This window comes from Salvelinus sp. IW2-2015, linkage group LG4q.1:29, assembly GCF_002910315.2.
Source record: "Salvelinus sp. IW2-2015 linkage group LG4q.1:29, ASM291031v2, whole genome shotgun sequence".
Lineage (NCBI taxonomy): Eukaryota > Metazoa > Chordata > Actinopteri > Salmoniformes > Salmonidae > Salvelinus > Salvelinus sp. IW2-2015.
Window position 1 is genome coordinate 26,616,384 of NC_036842.1, and position 12,833 is coordinate 26,629,216.

At 40.3% G+C, this 12,833-nt stretch overlaps 1 protein-coding gene across 2 annotated transcripts in view; it reads right to left on the reverse strand.

Moving 5' to 3' along the window:
* Nucleotides 1–12,513, reverse strand: part of LOC111961741 (high affinity copper uptake protein 1) — a 37,545-nt gene extending 25,032 nt beyond the window's left edge. The window contains exon 1 of one of the 2 annotated variants that reach the window (XM_023984243.2): nucleotides 12,340–12,513. The gene's annotated coding sequence lies outside the window, so the exon portion shown is untranslated. Of the gene's footprint in view, nucleotides 1–323; nucleotides 475–12,339 lie in introns of those variants that run through there. The other variant, XM_023984245.2, reaches the window with a different exon arrangement.
* Nucleotides 12,514–12,833: the final 320 nt, after the last annotated feature.

A 12,833-nucleotide genomic window follows, 5' to 3' on the forward strand; every position in this document is an offset into this window, starting at 1 on the left:
TCATCATTCATGTAGATATGACTCAAATTACAAAAGACTGCTCTGTCAGTCAAAGTACGGTGGGTAATAGTTAATTAGCCTAATCCCTTCATATATTAGCTATACATAAAGCAGGAAACAAATAAAGAGTCCATGTTTTTTCCCAGAACAACCAAAAAGATGCATTGGCGCATGCAAAGAAGTAAAGACAGCTGAAGTACATTGCATACAACAAGGAAATGTACATTATTAAAATGGTAGCCTAAACATTCTAGATTCGATAATTGATATGAAATAGTTTTATTCCAGTTAAAATCTTTCTTTAAAAAAAAATAATAACTTACCCAAATGTCTCACCACATGCAGAACTTCTGTTACAGCCAAATTACTGACAAGATACTTGTCAATGTGTGCGAGTGTTCATGCAACCCATCAATGTGTACAGGTGTGTTGTCTGATCCTGAGTGTGCTCGCCTGCTCGAGAGAGTGGGAAAGTGAATGCTTCATGCCGAAGTGCACTAATCTGCCTTCTCATGACTGTCCGCCTCATGTGACCATTCTGCCTCTCATTTCCTTTGATCCAGCCAATAACATGGTCCCCCCCTCCCCAAAAACGAATGTAGCAACTGCGGATTGCCCCTTTAAAACACATCCAAAACATACATGCTGGACAAAACAGCCAACTGAAGAAATAATGGGATGTCCAGTCACTTATTTGTTTGCTGCTCCAACAATCTTTTATCTTTTCTAAAACAGAAATGGCTGTTTACGCTATCCCTAATGCAGTGAAGAAAAATGAAGCTAGCTTTATGGGACATCTTTGAGTGCGGAACCATTACACCTTTGTTCGTCTAAAACCATCCTTTAACCAGACAAACAGTCAGCGTGGTCAATCCACATCACTTACTGTTAATCAAAAAAACTTTCCTGATCAAAATAATTGATCATAAACTGAATGCTGATGCATAGAACACAACTAATATTGCCATTTCTTGTGCTTGGGTCCCTGTACAAGGGAATTGTTAATCAAATTTTATTGGTCACAAACACGTATTTAGCAGATGTTATTGCGGGTGTAGCGAAATGCTTGTTTCTCTATCTCTGACAGTGCAATACTATCTAACAAGTAATGTAGAACAATTTCACAACATGTACCTAATACACACAAATCTAGGTAAAGGAATGGAATTAAGAATATATAAATATATGGACGAACAATGTCAGAGCGGCATAGACTAAGATACAGTAGAATAGTATATACATATGAGATGAGTAATGTAATATATGTAAACATTATTAAAGTGACTAGTTGGGATGCACAATATAATAAAAAAAATAAAAGAATCGGTGAACATATCGGAATCAGCCAATATTAGCTAAAAATGCCAACATCGGTATTGGCCCGATGTCTAGTTTAATGCTGATGTTAACTGATTTCAAAGGTATTGTGCATACCTATAGAACGTAGGTACATGACGTAATGACTCCACGTAAAATGTTACGCTACACGTGCAACACAGCATTCCTAACCTAGCCCACAATGTCTGCTGTGTGGATCAAGCAGTCAACAAGTCGAGCAATCATTTGAAAGAGTAAGAACATTTCAGCGTGACAACTCAAAAGGTAAAATCCATTAAAGCCAAGATAATGGAATTCATTGCCCTTGACAATCAACCGTTCTCTGTCATGGGTGATGTTGGCTTTTCGCCGACTGGTTGAGCACCGGTACACACTACCAAGTGTGCTATTTTTCAGATGTTGCCCTACCGGAGTTAGACAGTAATGGCTTCACGACATACATACTATGGAACACTGTTTGGGTCTTTGCGTGTCAAAAAAGATACAGTAGCACTGTCAAATCCTTGACTTTGGTGATGTCATTTACAAAATAGCCTCCAACACTCTACTCAGCAAATTGGATACAGTCTAACACAGTGCTATCCGTTTTGTCACCAAAGCCCCATATACTACCCACCATTGCGACCTGTATGCTCTCGTTGGCTGGTCCTCGCTACATATTCGTCGCCAAACCCAGTGGCTCCAGGTCATCTATAAGTCTTTGCTAGGTAAAGCTCTGCCTTATCTCAGCTCACTGGTCACCATAGCAACACCCACCCGTAGCACACGCAACATCTCCTTTGGCCACCTTTCCTTCCAGTTCTCTGCTGCCAATGACTGGAACAAATTGCAAAAATCACTGAAGTTGGAGACTTACATCTCCCTCACTAACTTCAAGCATTAGCTGTCAGAGCAGCTTACCGATCGCTACAGCTGTACACAGCCCATCTGTAAATAGCCCATCCAACCAACTACCTCATCCCCAAATTTGTTTTTTTCTGCTGTTTTGCACACCAGGATTTCTACTTGCACATGCTCATCTGCACATTATCACTCCAGTGTTAATTGCTAACTTGTAATTACTTCGCCACTATGGCCTATTTATTGCCTTACCTCCTTATTTCATTTGCACACACTGTATACAGATATATTGTGTTATTGACTGTACGTTTGTTTATCCCATGTGTAACTGTTGTTTTTGTCGCACTGCTTTGCTTTATCTTGGCCAGGTCGCAGTTATAAATGAGAACTTGTTCTCAACTGGCCTACCTTGTTAAATAAAGGTGAAATAAAGCTTTACATTTTTTTTTTACAAAAAAGGTCTGCAAACAAGCAAACGCCAGCCATGAATGATGTGTTTACAATACCGCTTTGGTAATAAAGCATCATTTGTTCGACCGCAACTTCTGGGGTAGCTAGCTTAAACGTGGTACCTAGCTAGCACCAATACAAACAGCCTGAAAACAATAACCAGTAGAAACTGCATTCATTTTCATTATTCTTAGCAATGATATAGGAATCCTTGTGAGTAAGTATTAGCTTGTTGCCACTGGTTGTTCACTTATTGAAATTGAACTTCATGAAAATAAATAGTTGGCCAGCTAATTAACCCTGTTGCCCAAAGCTAACGTTATAAGCAGCCAGGTAGCTTCATCTGGCTAGTGAGGCTCGACCGCACCGGGTTGTGTGTTGTGAAGCTAGACCCAATAAGGACTAGGCACAAGTGGAATTTACAGTTTGCCTTCAAAATAAAAGTATGTCATTGACAGTAATGCAAATGAATACAAATAGCAGAATTATGCCATACATTTATTTTGAAGGCTAACCGCAAAGTCCACTATTGTGGCTAATCCTTATTGTGGCTGGATGGGTCCGACCACCATTAATCAAATAACGGTCTTATAAATTAGGGTTATTTCGATGACACCTAGCTATATAGTTAGCTAGCTAGCTAACTATATAGCTACTGAAACAGATTGTCGTTTTGCTATGTTTTTGGGGAGAACGAGCTAGCGAGCTTTTTTATGATCAGCACTGTAGGTGGGCGAGACAACTTTACCAGCATCATAGCATACGCATTGATTAATCGTTGTGACATATGAAATACGAGTGATAGTGTAATCAATGCCTAACAGCTACACAAAATGTATGAACGTGTTAAATTATTATGTGCCGTGCAGTCATATTCAGATCGGTCAAATAGTGTTATTTGACACGGAAAGACCCAAACGGCCTTCCATAGAAATCAACAAAAACAGCAAGTAAGTGAAAGAACAACAAAACAGCAAGTAAGTGAAAGAAATAGGTTTTGATTATGTTTTACTGGTAATGGGGACATATGTAAATGCCAATAAAATAATTTTTGGGTCAGTGTGTGTATCCTTTATTTAACTAGGCAAGTTCTTATTTACAATGGCCTACTCCGGCCAAACCCGGACGATGCTGGGCCAATTGTGCGCCACCCTATGGGACTCCCAATCACGGCCGGATGTGATAGAGCCAGGATTCGAACCAGAGACTATAGTGATGCCTCTTACACCGAGATGCAGTGCCGTAGACCGCTGCGTCCATGTGTGTTAACTATTTAACTGTACTAGAATGCTTAAAAAGGCCGCAAAATTTTTAAATATTGTGTATTTTGGAAGGGAAAATAATGGATATCTGTATCGGCCGAAAATGTCATATCGGTGCATCACTAGTAACTAGTGTTCCATTTATTAAAGTGGTCAGTGATTTCAAGTCTATGTATATAGGCAGCATCCTCTAATGTGCTCGTCATGACTGTTTAACAGTCTGATGGCCTTGAGACTGAAAAATAGCTTTGATGCACCTGTACTGACCTCGCCTTCTGGATGATAACGGGGTGAACAGGCAGTAGTTAGGGTGGTTGTTGTCCTTGATGATCTTTTTGGCCTTCCGGTGACATCGGGTGCCCTGGATGGCAGGTAGTTTGCCCCCGGTGATGCGTTGGGCAGACTGCACCACCCTCTGGAGAGCCTTACCGTTGTGGGCGGAGCAGTTGCTGTACCAGGCAGTGATACAGCCCAACAGGATGCTCTCAATTGTGCATCTGTGAAAGTGTGTGAGGGTTTTAGGTGCCACGCCAAATTTCTTCAGCCTCCTGAGGTTGTTGCACCTTCACCACACTGTCTGTGTGGGTGAACCATTTCAGTGTGTCAGTGATGTGTACGCCGAGGAACCTAACTTTCCACCTTCTCCACTGCGGTCCCGTCGATGTGGATGTGCTCTCTCTGATGTTTCCTGAAGTCTAGACTTTATGACTCCCAAACTCTGAGACAGTTAAGTCAAAGATAAAGCATGAACCACTTGGCTTGTGGTAAGATGTGGAGACTAAAACTTGCAGCGAAGAATACATGTAATCAATGTTCCCTCTAAGCTCCCCCGGGACTGCCTCGCAGAAAAAATATCAGCCCGCGCAGAGAAGCACAAGATAGAACTTCACTCAACTTTCCCCCTTAGTTAAGACTTAACATTTCTCTTTACTGTGGGAATTGTGATCGAATTAAGGCAATAGAGCGTTGGGCCAGTAACCAAAAGGTTCCTAGATCGAATTCCTGAGCTGACAAGGTAAAAATCTGTTGTTCTGCCCCTGAACAAGGCAGTTAACCCACTGTTCCTAGGCCGTCATTGTAAATAAGAATGTGTTCTTAACTGTTAAATAAAAGTAACATTTAAAAAAAAAATGTATCTGTGCCATTCACTTTGAACTGGACTGTGTTTACAGAGTAGTCGTGAGTAGATGCGCTTATTTTAAGATCAAAGCGAGAGCTGCATGTAGCCACGTGTGCACATTTGTTCATATCCTTTGCTAGTTAGTGAGTTATTAGCCCAGTTATAGATCATTTCTAGACATCTTTGAAAAGAAAGGTCGGCTAAAGAGCTTATTTTTTTTCTTGAAAGGGGCAGTGTTGTATTTTAAGACTGGCTTGAAAAAGCTACGTAGTCAATAGGCAGAGGGTAGTATAATTGGTCTGATTCTCTATAAGACCAAATGTTACAGGATACATTTCATCCATTGTTTTTATGGTCGGTCACTCGTAGGCCTACACTTTGATCAAATAGTCAAAGTAGCCTACTTGCCCACTGTCTGAAACTGCAACTTAAAAAACAGGTACAACTTCAGTGTTCACAGTAAACGTGAGCTGGAAGTTGCACAGCATCCCATTACATTTTAACATGTTATATCATTCAGCCTACATCAGCCAATGTGGGGTGTTCAATGTCAGCCTACATTCCATGAGACTTAAAAAAAATAAGCAGCGCTTGACATTAACCCATTTATCTACTTGTCTTTCAGACAAGGAGGTGAATGAAAATTGTTTGATGCAAGAAACCACTTTACAAAATAAAATGCATTATTATTCCCATAACATTACAGAGAAATCAGACAAATGATGCTACCCTCTGCCTATTTGTATTTGTGTATGTTATCGTGTGTGTGTGTGTGTGTGTGTGTGTGTATGCATGTGTTGCTTCACAGTCCCCGCTGTTCCATAAGGTTCTGAACCAATTGCAATTTTCCTACGTCCTTTTGTGGCACCTGACCACACGAGATGTAGTTGAGGTTTAGTGAACGATTTGTCCCAAATACAATGCTTTCAGTAATAGAAATACTTAGGACTAACTTATTCATTCCCACCCACTCTGAAACTAACTGCAACTCTTTGTTAAGTGTTAAAAGCCGCACAAAACAGCCCCCCCAATCTTTTTAGCATCAATTTCTCTCAGCCAATCAGTCATCTGTATAAGTGCTGTGCTTGATGAATGTCCTTCTCTATAAGCATGCTGAAAGCTTGTCGTCAATTTGTTTACTTTGAAATAGCATTGTATCTGGTCAAACAATTCTTTCCAAAAGGTTACTAAGGGTAGGTAACAGGCGGATTGGTCAGCCATGGAGCCTGTAAAGGGGGCTTTACTATTCTTAGGAAGGGGAATGACTTTTGCTTCCCTCCAGGCCTGGGGGCACACACATGCTAGTAGGCTTAAAGTAAAAATAGGGCAAATAGGAGTGGCAATATCATCCGCTATTATCCTCAGTAATTTTCCATACAAGTTGTCAGACCCCGGTGGCTTGTCATTGTTGATAGACAACAATCATTTCTTCACCTCTGACACTAACTTCACGGAATTTAAAATTACAAGGCTTGACTTTCATAATTTGTTCAGATATACTTGGATGTGTAGTGTCTGCATTTATTGCTGGCATGTCATGCCTAAATTTGCTAATCTTGACAATGAAAAAAAAATGAAATTAATTGGCAATATTAGTTGGTTTTGTTTAGAATGAGCCATCTGATTCAATGAATGATGGGGCTGAGTGTGCCTTTTTTCCAAGATTTTCATTTAAGGTGATCCAAAGTTATAATTTTTTTTTACTAGCATTCATCTTTGTTTCATAGTGTAGTTCTTTTTTTCAATTTAGTCACGATTTCAATTTGCAATAAGTTTGTTAATCGGTTGTGCAGCCAGACTTATTTTCAATTCCTTCTGCACCATCCCTCAACCATACAATTTTTTAAATTCCTCATCAATCCACTGGGATTTAACAGTTTTTACAGTCATTTTCTTAAAACCTCTTAGGGCTAGGGGGCAGTGTTCGGAAGTTCGGATGAATGACGTGCCCAAAGTAAACTGCCTGTTACTCAGGCCCAGAAGGATACGCATATAATTGGTAGCATTGGATGGAAAACACTTTGAAGTTTCTAAAAATGTTAAAATAATGTCTGAGTATAACAAAACTGATATGGCAGGCAAAAACCCAAAGAATTCATCCAGAATTGTTTGGGGGGAGGTCACAGGCCATTTCAATGCTAGTCTATGGGATATACAAATAAATAGCTCCCAGGTTGCATTTTCTATGGCTTCCACTAGATGTCAAAAGTCTTTAAAGGGTTTCAGGCTTGTTTTTTGAAAAATGAACGAGTAGTTGTAGTTTTTCCCAAGGTGTCTAATTAGAAAAGTAGTCTTGTTGCGCACGTGGATGAGGTACGCGCTCTTCGTTATTTATCTTCCCTATTGAACATACTATTCTCAGTCTTAAATTGTATCGCTTATTTAGATAATTAGAGTACCCGAGGATTAATTAGAAACATAATTTGACTTGTTTGGACGAACTTTACTGGCAACTTTTTGGATTCGTTTGTATGCATGTTGAACGAGTGGATTACTGAATCAAGCGCACAAACTAAAACAGACATTTTTGGTATATAAAGGACTTTATCGAACAAAACTACCATTCATTGTGTAGCTGGGACCCTTGGGATTGCAAACAGAGGATGATCTTCAAAGGTAAGTGACTTATTTTAGAGCCATTTTGGACTTTGTGACGCCTGTGCTGGTTTGAAAAAATATTTTGATGTGGGGCGCTGTCCTCAGATAATCACATGATATGCTTTCGCCGTAAAGCCTTTTTGAAATCTGACAACGCGGTTCGATTAACAAGCAATTAAGCTTTTAAATGATGTAAGACACTTGTATGTTCATGAATGTTTGTTTAATATTAAAATGTTGTAATTTGAATTTGGCGCGCTCCAGCTTCACCGGATGTTGCCGATTTTGATCCCGGTAGCGGGATCCGTGCGCTAAGAGGTTTTAATGGGTACCTGCTTATTAGCAACTGGAATAAGCAATTTCATAAATGTGTCAAGTGCAGTGCCTATTGGCTACGTAGCTTATTGACGTTTGCGCTCAGCAGACCTGAAATTTGCTCAGTGACAAAACATTGAGGGAATATTGCATGTACAGTGCATTCGGGAAGTATTCAGATCTGCCAAATGGATTTTTAAAAATAAAGCTCATCAAGCTACACACAATACCCCATAGATGACAAACCATAGTCTAATTTTTGCAAATGTATTAAATAGAAAATACAGAAATAACACATTGACATAAGTATTCAGACGCTTTACTCAGTACTTTGTTGAAGCACCTTTGGCAGCGATTACAGCCCCAAGTCCTATCGGGTATGAAGCTACAAGCTTGGCACACCTGTATTTGGAGAGTTTCTTCCATTCTTCTCTGCTGATCGTCTAAAGCTCTGTCAGGTTGGATGGGGAGGGTCACTGCACAGCTATTTTCAGGTCTCTCCAGAGATGTTCGATCGGGTTAAAGTCCGGGCTCTGGCTGGGCCACTCAAGGACATTCAGAAACTTGTCCCGAAGCCACTCCAGCATCGTCTTCGCTGTGTGCTTAGTGTCATTGTCCTGTTGGAAGGTGAACCTTTGCCCCAGTCTGAGGTCCTGAGCACTCTGGAACAGGTTTTCATCAAGGATCTCTGTACTTTGCTCTGTTAATCTTTCCCTTGATCCTGACTAGTCTAAGTCCCTACCGCTGAAAAACACCCCCACGCTTCACCGTAGGGATGGAGTCAGGTTTCCTCCAGATGTGATGCTTGGCATTCAGGCCGAAGAGTTTAATCTTGGTTTCATCAGACCAGAGAATCTGGTTTCTCATGGTCTGAGAGTCATTAGATGCCTTTTGGCAATCCAAGCGGGCTGCCATGTGCCTTTTACTGAGGAGTGGCTTCTGTCTGGGCGCTCTACCATAAAGGCCTGATTAGTGGAGTGCTGCAGAGATGGTTGTCCTTCTGGAAGGTTCTCCCATCTCCACAGAGGAACTCTGAAGCTCTGTTAGAGTGACCATCGGGTTCTTGGTCACCTCCCTGACCAAAGGCTCAGTTTGGCCAGGCGGCCTGCTCTAGGAAGAGTCTTGGTGGCTCCAAACTTCTTCCATTTAAGAATGATGGAGGCCACTGTGTTCTTGGGGTACTTCAATGCTGCAGACATTTTTTGGTACCCTTCCCCAGATCTGTGCCTCAACACAATCCTGTCTCGGAGCTCTATGGACAATTCCTTCGACCTCATGGCTTGGTTTTTGCTCTGACATGCACTGTCAACTGTGGGACCTTATATAGACAGGTGTGTGCCTTTCCAAATCATGTCCAATCAATTGAATTTACCACAGGTGGACTCCAAATCAAGTAGTTGAAACCACTCAATGATGATCAATGGAAACAGGATGCACCTGAGCTCAATTGAGTCTCATAGCAAAGGGTCTGAATAAATCAAATCAAAGTTTATTTGTCACGTGTGCCGAATACAACAGGTGTAGGTAAACCTTACAGTGAAATGCTTACTTACAGGCTCAACCAATGGTGCAAAAAAGGTATTAGGTGAACAATAGGTAGGTAAAGAAATGAAACCGTAAAAAGACAGGCTATATACAGTAGCGAGGCTATAAAAGTAGCGAGGCTACATACAGACACCGGTTAATCAGGTTGATTGAGGTAGTATGTAGATATGGTTAAAGTGACTATGCATATATGACGAACAGAGTAGCAGTAGCGTAAAGAGGGGTTGGCGGGACACAATGCAGATAACCCGGTTAGCCAAAGTGTGGGAGCACTGGTTGTTCGGGCCAATTGAGGTCGTATGTACATGAATGTATAGTTAGTGACTATGCATATATGATGAACAGAGAGTAGCAGCAGTGTAAAAAGAGTGGTTGGTGGGTTTATGTAAATAAGGCATTTCTATCATTTATTTTTAATTCATATGCAAACATGTCCAAAAATCAATTTTCACTTTGTCATTATGGGGTACTCTGTGTAGATTGCCGAGGATTCTTTTTATTATTCTCACCTCCAGCTTTAAAAACATGAATTAAAAGTAGGTAAAAAGGTGTCAAGGCCGACTTACACCTTTTATGAAAGGTCAGCTTATAAAACTGGCTCATAACAATCCCCACCAAAGATGACAGTGATTGAATCAATTATGAAATGTGCAGTAAATAGCGCAGAGTACAAAAGTAAGGAACCAAAATTAGCATTGAGACATTTACCAACAAAACATTCTATGAATGCACAAACTGAAACATTGTCATTAGACATGATAATTCAATTATTATGTGTGTACTACAGCTGGGAATTGCCAGGGAGCTCACGATACATGTTGCGAATCTCACAATTTTATATGTATTGCGAATCGATGTTCCAACTTAGTTTGCCTCAGAGGGACAAGAGAGAGCCATGTTTTGATCAGTCACTGAAATAAAAGTGCTGCTAACAAATGGGCTACCTATTTAAAAAGAAGATGTAACAAACTAGTTTTGGTGCAGGTACAGCAAACTAATGCAAAAATAATATTGCGATATCATCAAAACAATACGATATATTGTCAAAAATACTGCACTGTATGATATCATCATCAATGACCCCACATAACCAAGTAAACCTAAGCCTAATCCTTTCATGTTTAACAGTACACCACTTACCTCATTTTGCCCAACATGCTGCATAATTGCCAGACTTCAAACACATTCCTAATGAATGCACAAGAGCCACTACTTGAGGCAAATACAGTACAGTAAAGCGTAGCTAGCTAGTTGCTACAGAGGCTAGCTAAAATAATAAATTGGCAATGTAGGCCTACATTCCACCTTTTAAAGCCTGATGGTGTGGAACAATACAATTCAAACTTGATTTTCTCCATTACATTCTGATCACGCTCTCATCATTCCATCTCTGATTTACATGTGTTTAAGCCTTATTTAAATGTACCTGTCATTTGTGTTAACATTCCACTGCTTTGTGTACACTAAATAGCAGGAATCTCATATAGGACCATTCATGGAATAGAATGGTTGTGTGTGACCCAAATGGTTTCTGGAAATCTGCAAAGGAGTTTCAGAAACAGATCTGTGTTTTTGTTTGTTTGCAGGATATAAACGTTCAGATTTCAATCAATAACCAAGATCAAAACAATCACTAAGAATCCACTTCAAATTATAAGGGGGTCAGTTAAGCCTGGCGGAGGGAATTTAAGTCATAGTCAAATATACTTGTCCCATGCCGCCTTTATTAACTAGCCTAAGTATAAGTCTGTCCGTAAAGTAAACCTGTTGTTGAGAATGAGAAGCCGTGCCAGGCAAACAAGTTTGTCACTTCGGAGTGATGCCAATGAGAAAGAGGGCCAACTACAACAGAGCTAGAGGACAGCTTGGCCCATTGGATACTGTCATTCTGTCCTCCTGATACACAGAGACAATAGGGCACTGTTTCCCTCAGACCCACTCAAACATTCCTCCAATCCACATATCTGAGAGTAAATGAAAATAATTTAAAAGGAGACTTCCCACAATAAAATCAGTGGGTACCAACTATGAGAGATAATATTGATTACATACATATATTCTGGTTGTCCAGCCTTGACCTTTTTTGCTGTACTTTTGGTCTGCTATAAATAATTACCAATAGGTCATGGCACCTTTGGTCTGTAGGCACATTAAAATGTCCACTTTTCTGTTACAGGGAGGGGATAACTAGTGGGTCGTGTTCAGAGATGGAATTGGTCTTGAAAAGCAATGAAAGAGGAATCCTACTGTAGTGCACGGAGCCTATAGGGGCCACAGTTGGTTACATGTTTCATCATCATCATTAATCAAAAAATTTAAGTAAGTACAACGTACTGTTGCATATTTGTAGTCTGAAGTTCTAGTTGTGAAATAGGGAATACACATTGAAATATTGAGTATATTTTAAGTTTGTGCTTGTGCTGAAGATGACAATTTAACAAGCATGACAATTTGATTTAACGGTCTTGATCGCCTAGCTACTTGTTTCGGAATATGTAGAGCATAATGAAAAAGGGCCACGTGAAACCTAGAAGTGGAGAGATCAATGAGTCGTTGGCAACAAAGTACTGTAGCGTTTTGTGTACTGCAACTAGCGAATACAAAATCCAAGTGTTTCTCAACCATAACTGACTTCATGAAAATCATACATTCGATAAAATGGGATGTCAATCACCAGGATAGATATTTCGAACATTTGGTTTAAATTGTGAGATGGCTGAAGTTGCATGACACACCAAAATATTTAGCTAACTATCAAGTTAACTCCAGTACTTGCTAGACTACTAGCTTGCCTCGTAGCTAGCTTGCTACAGAGGTCAAACACAAGCGAGAGAATGATAGAGAGGATAGTCTGGGCATGCACGCGCTTACCTCACAACATATAGTGAACTCGGTTCCAGCGTGATTTTCTTTGGCCTCAATAACTCACAACCGAATGATTAACTATGAGCTTTCAAATGAACGTCCAGATTCCCGTTTACTCTACTGGCAAAACGCCGACAGCACACGTCACACTTAAGTATAACAACCACAGCCAGATGACTTTTGACAAAGCAGGAAAATTTATGACGTAGCACGCATGTTTTCGTATGGTAGCCTATCAGACGACCGTTCAGGGCAGGCATTTCCGCCGTCACTAGTTACCACAGCCACAAAGTCATAAACCCCGCCTATTTCTACAATTTATCTTCTTAAAATATGATTTTAAACCTGACCTTAAATTAAGACCAAAGTGATATTTTGTTTTCACGATTTTGTGGCTGTGGTAACTAGTAGAAACCCCACCACATGGCAGCCCGAACGATAACGCGATGTCGACATGTTATAAACCTACATAACATCGTATAACATGTGCATTTGACATT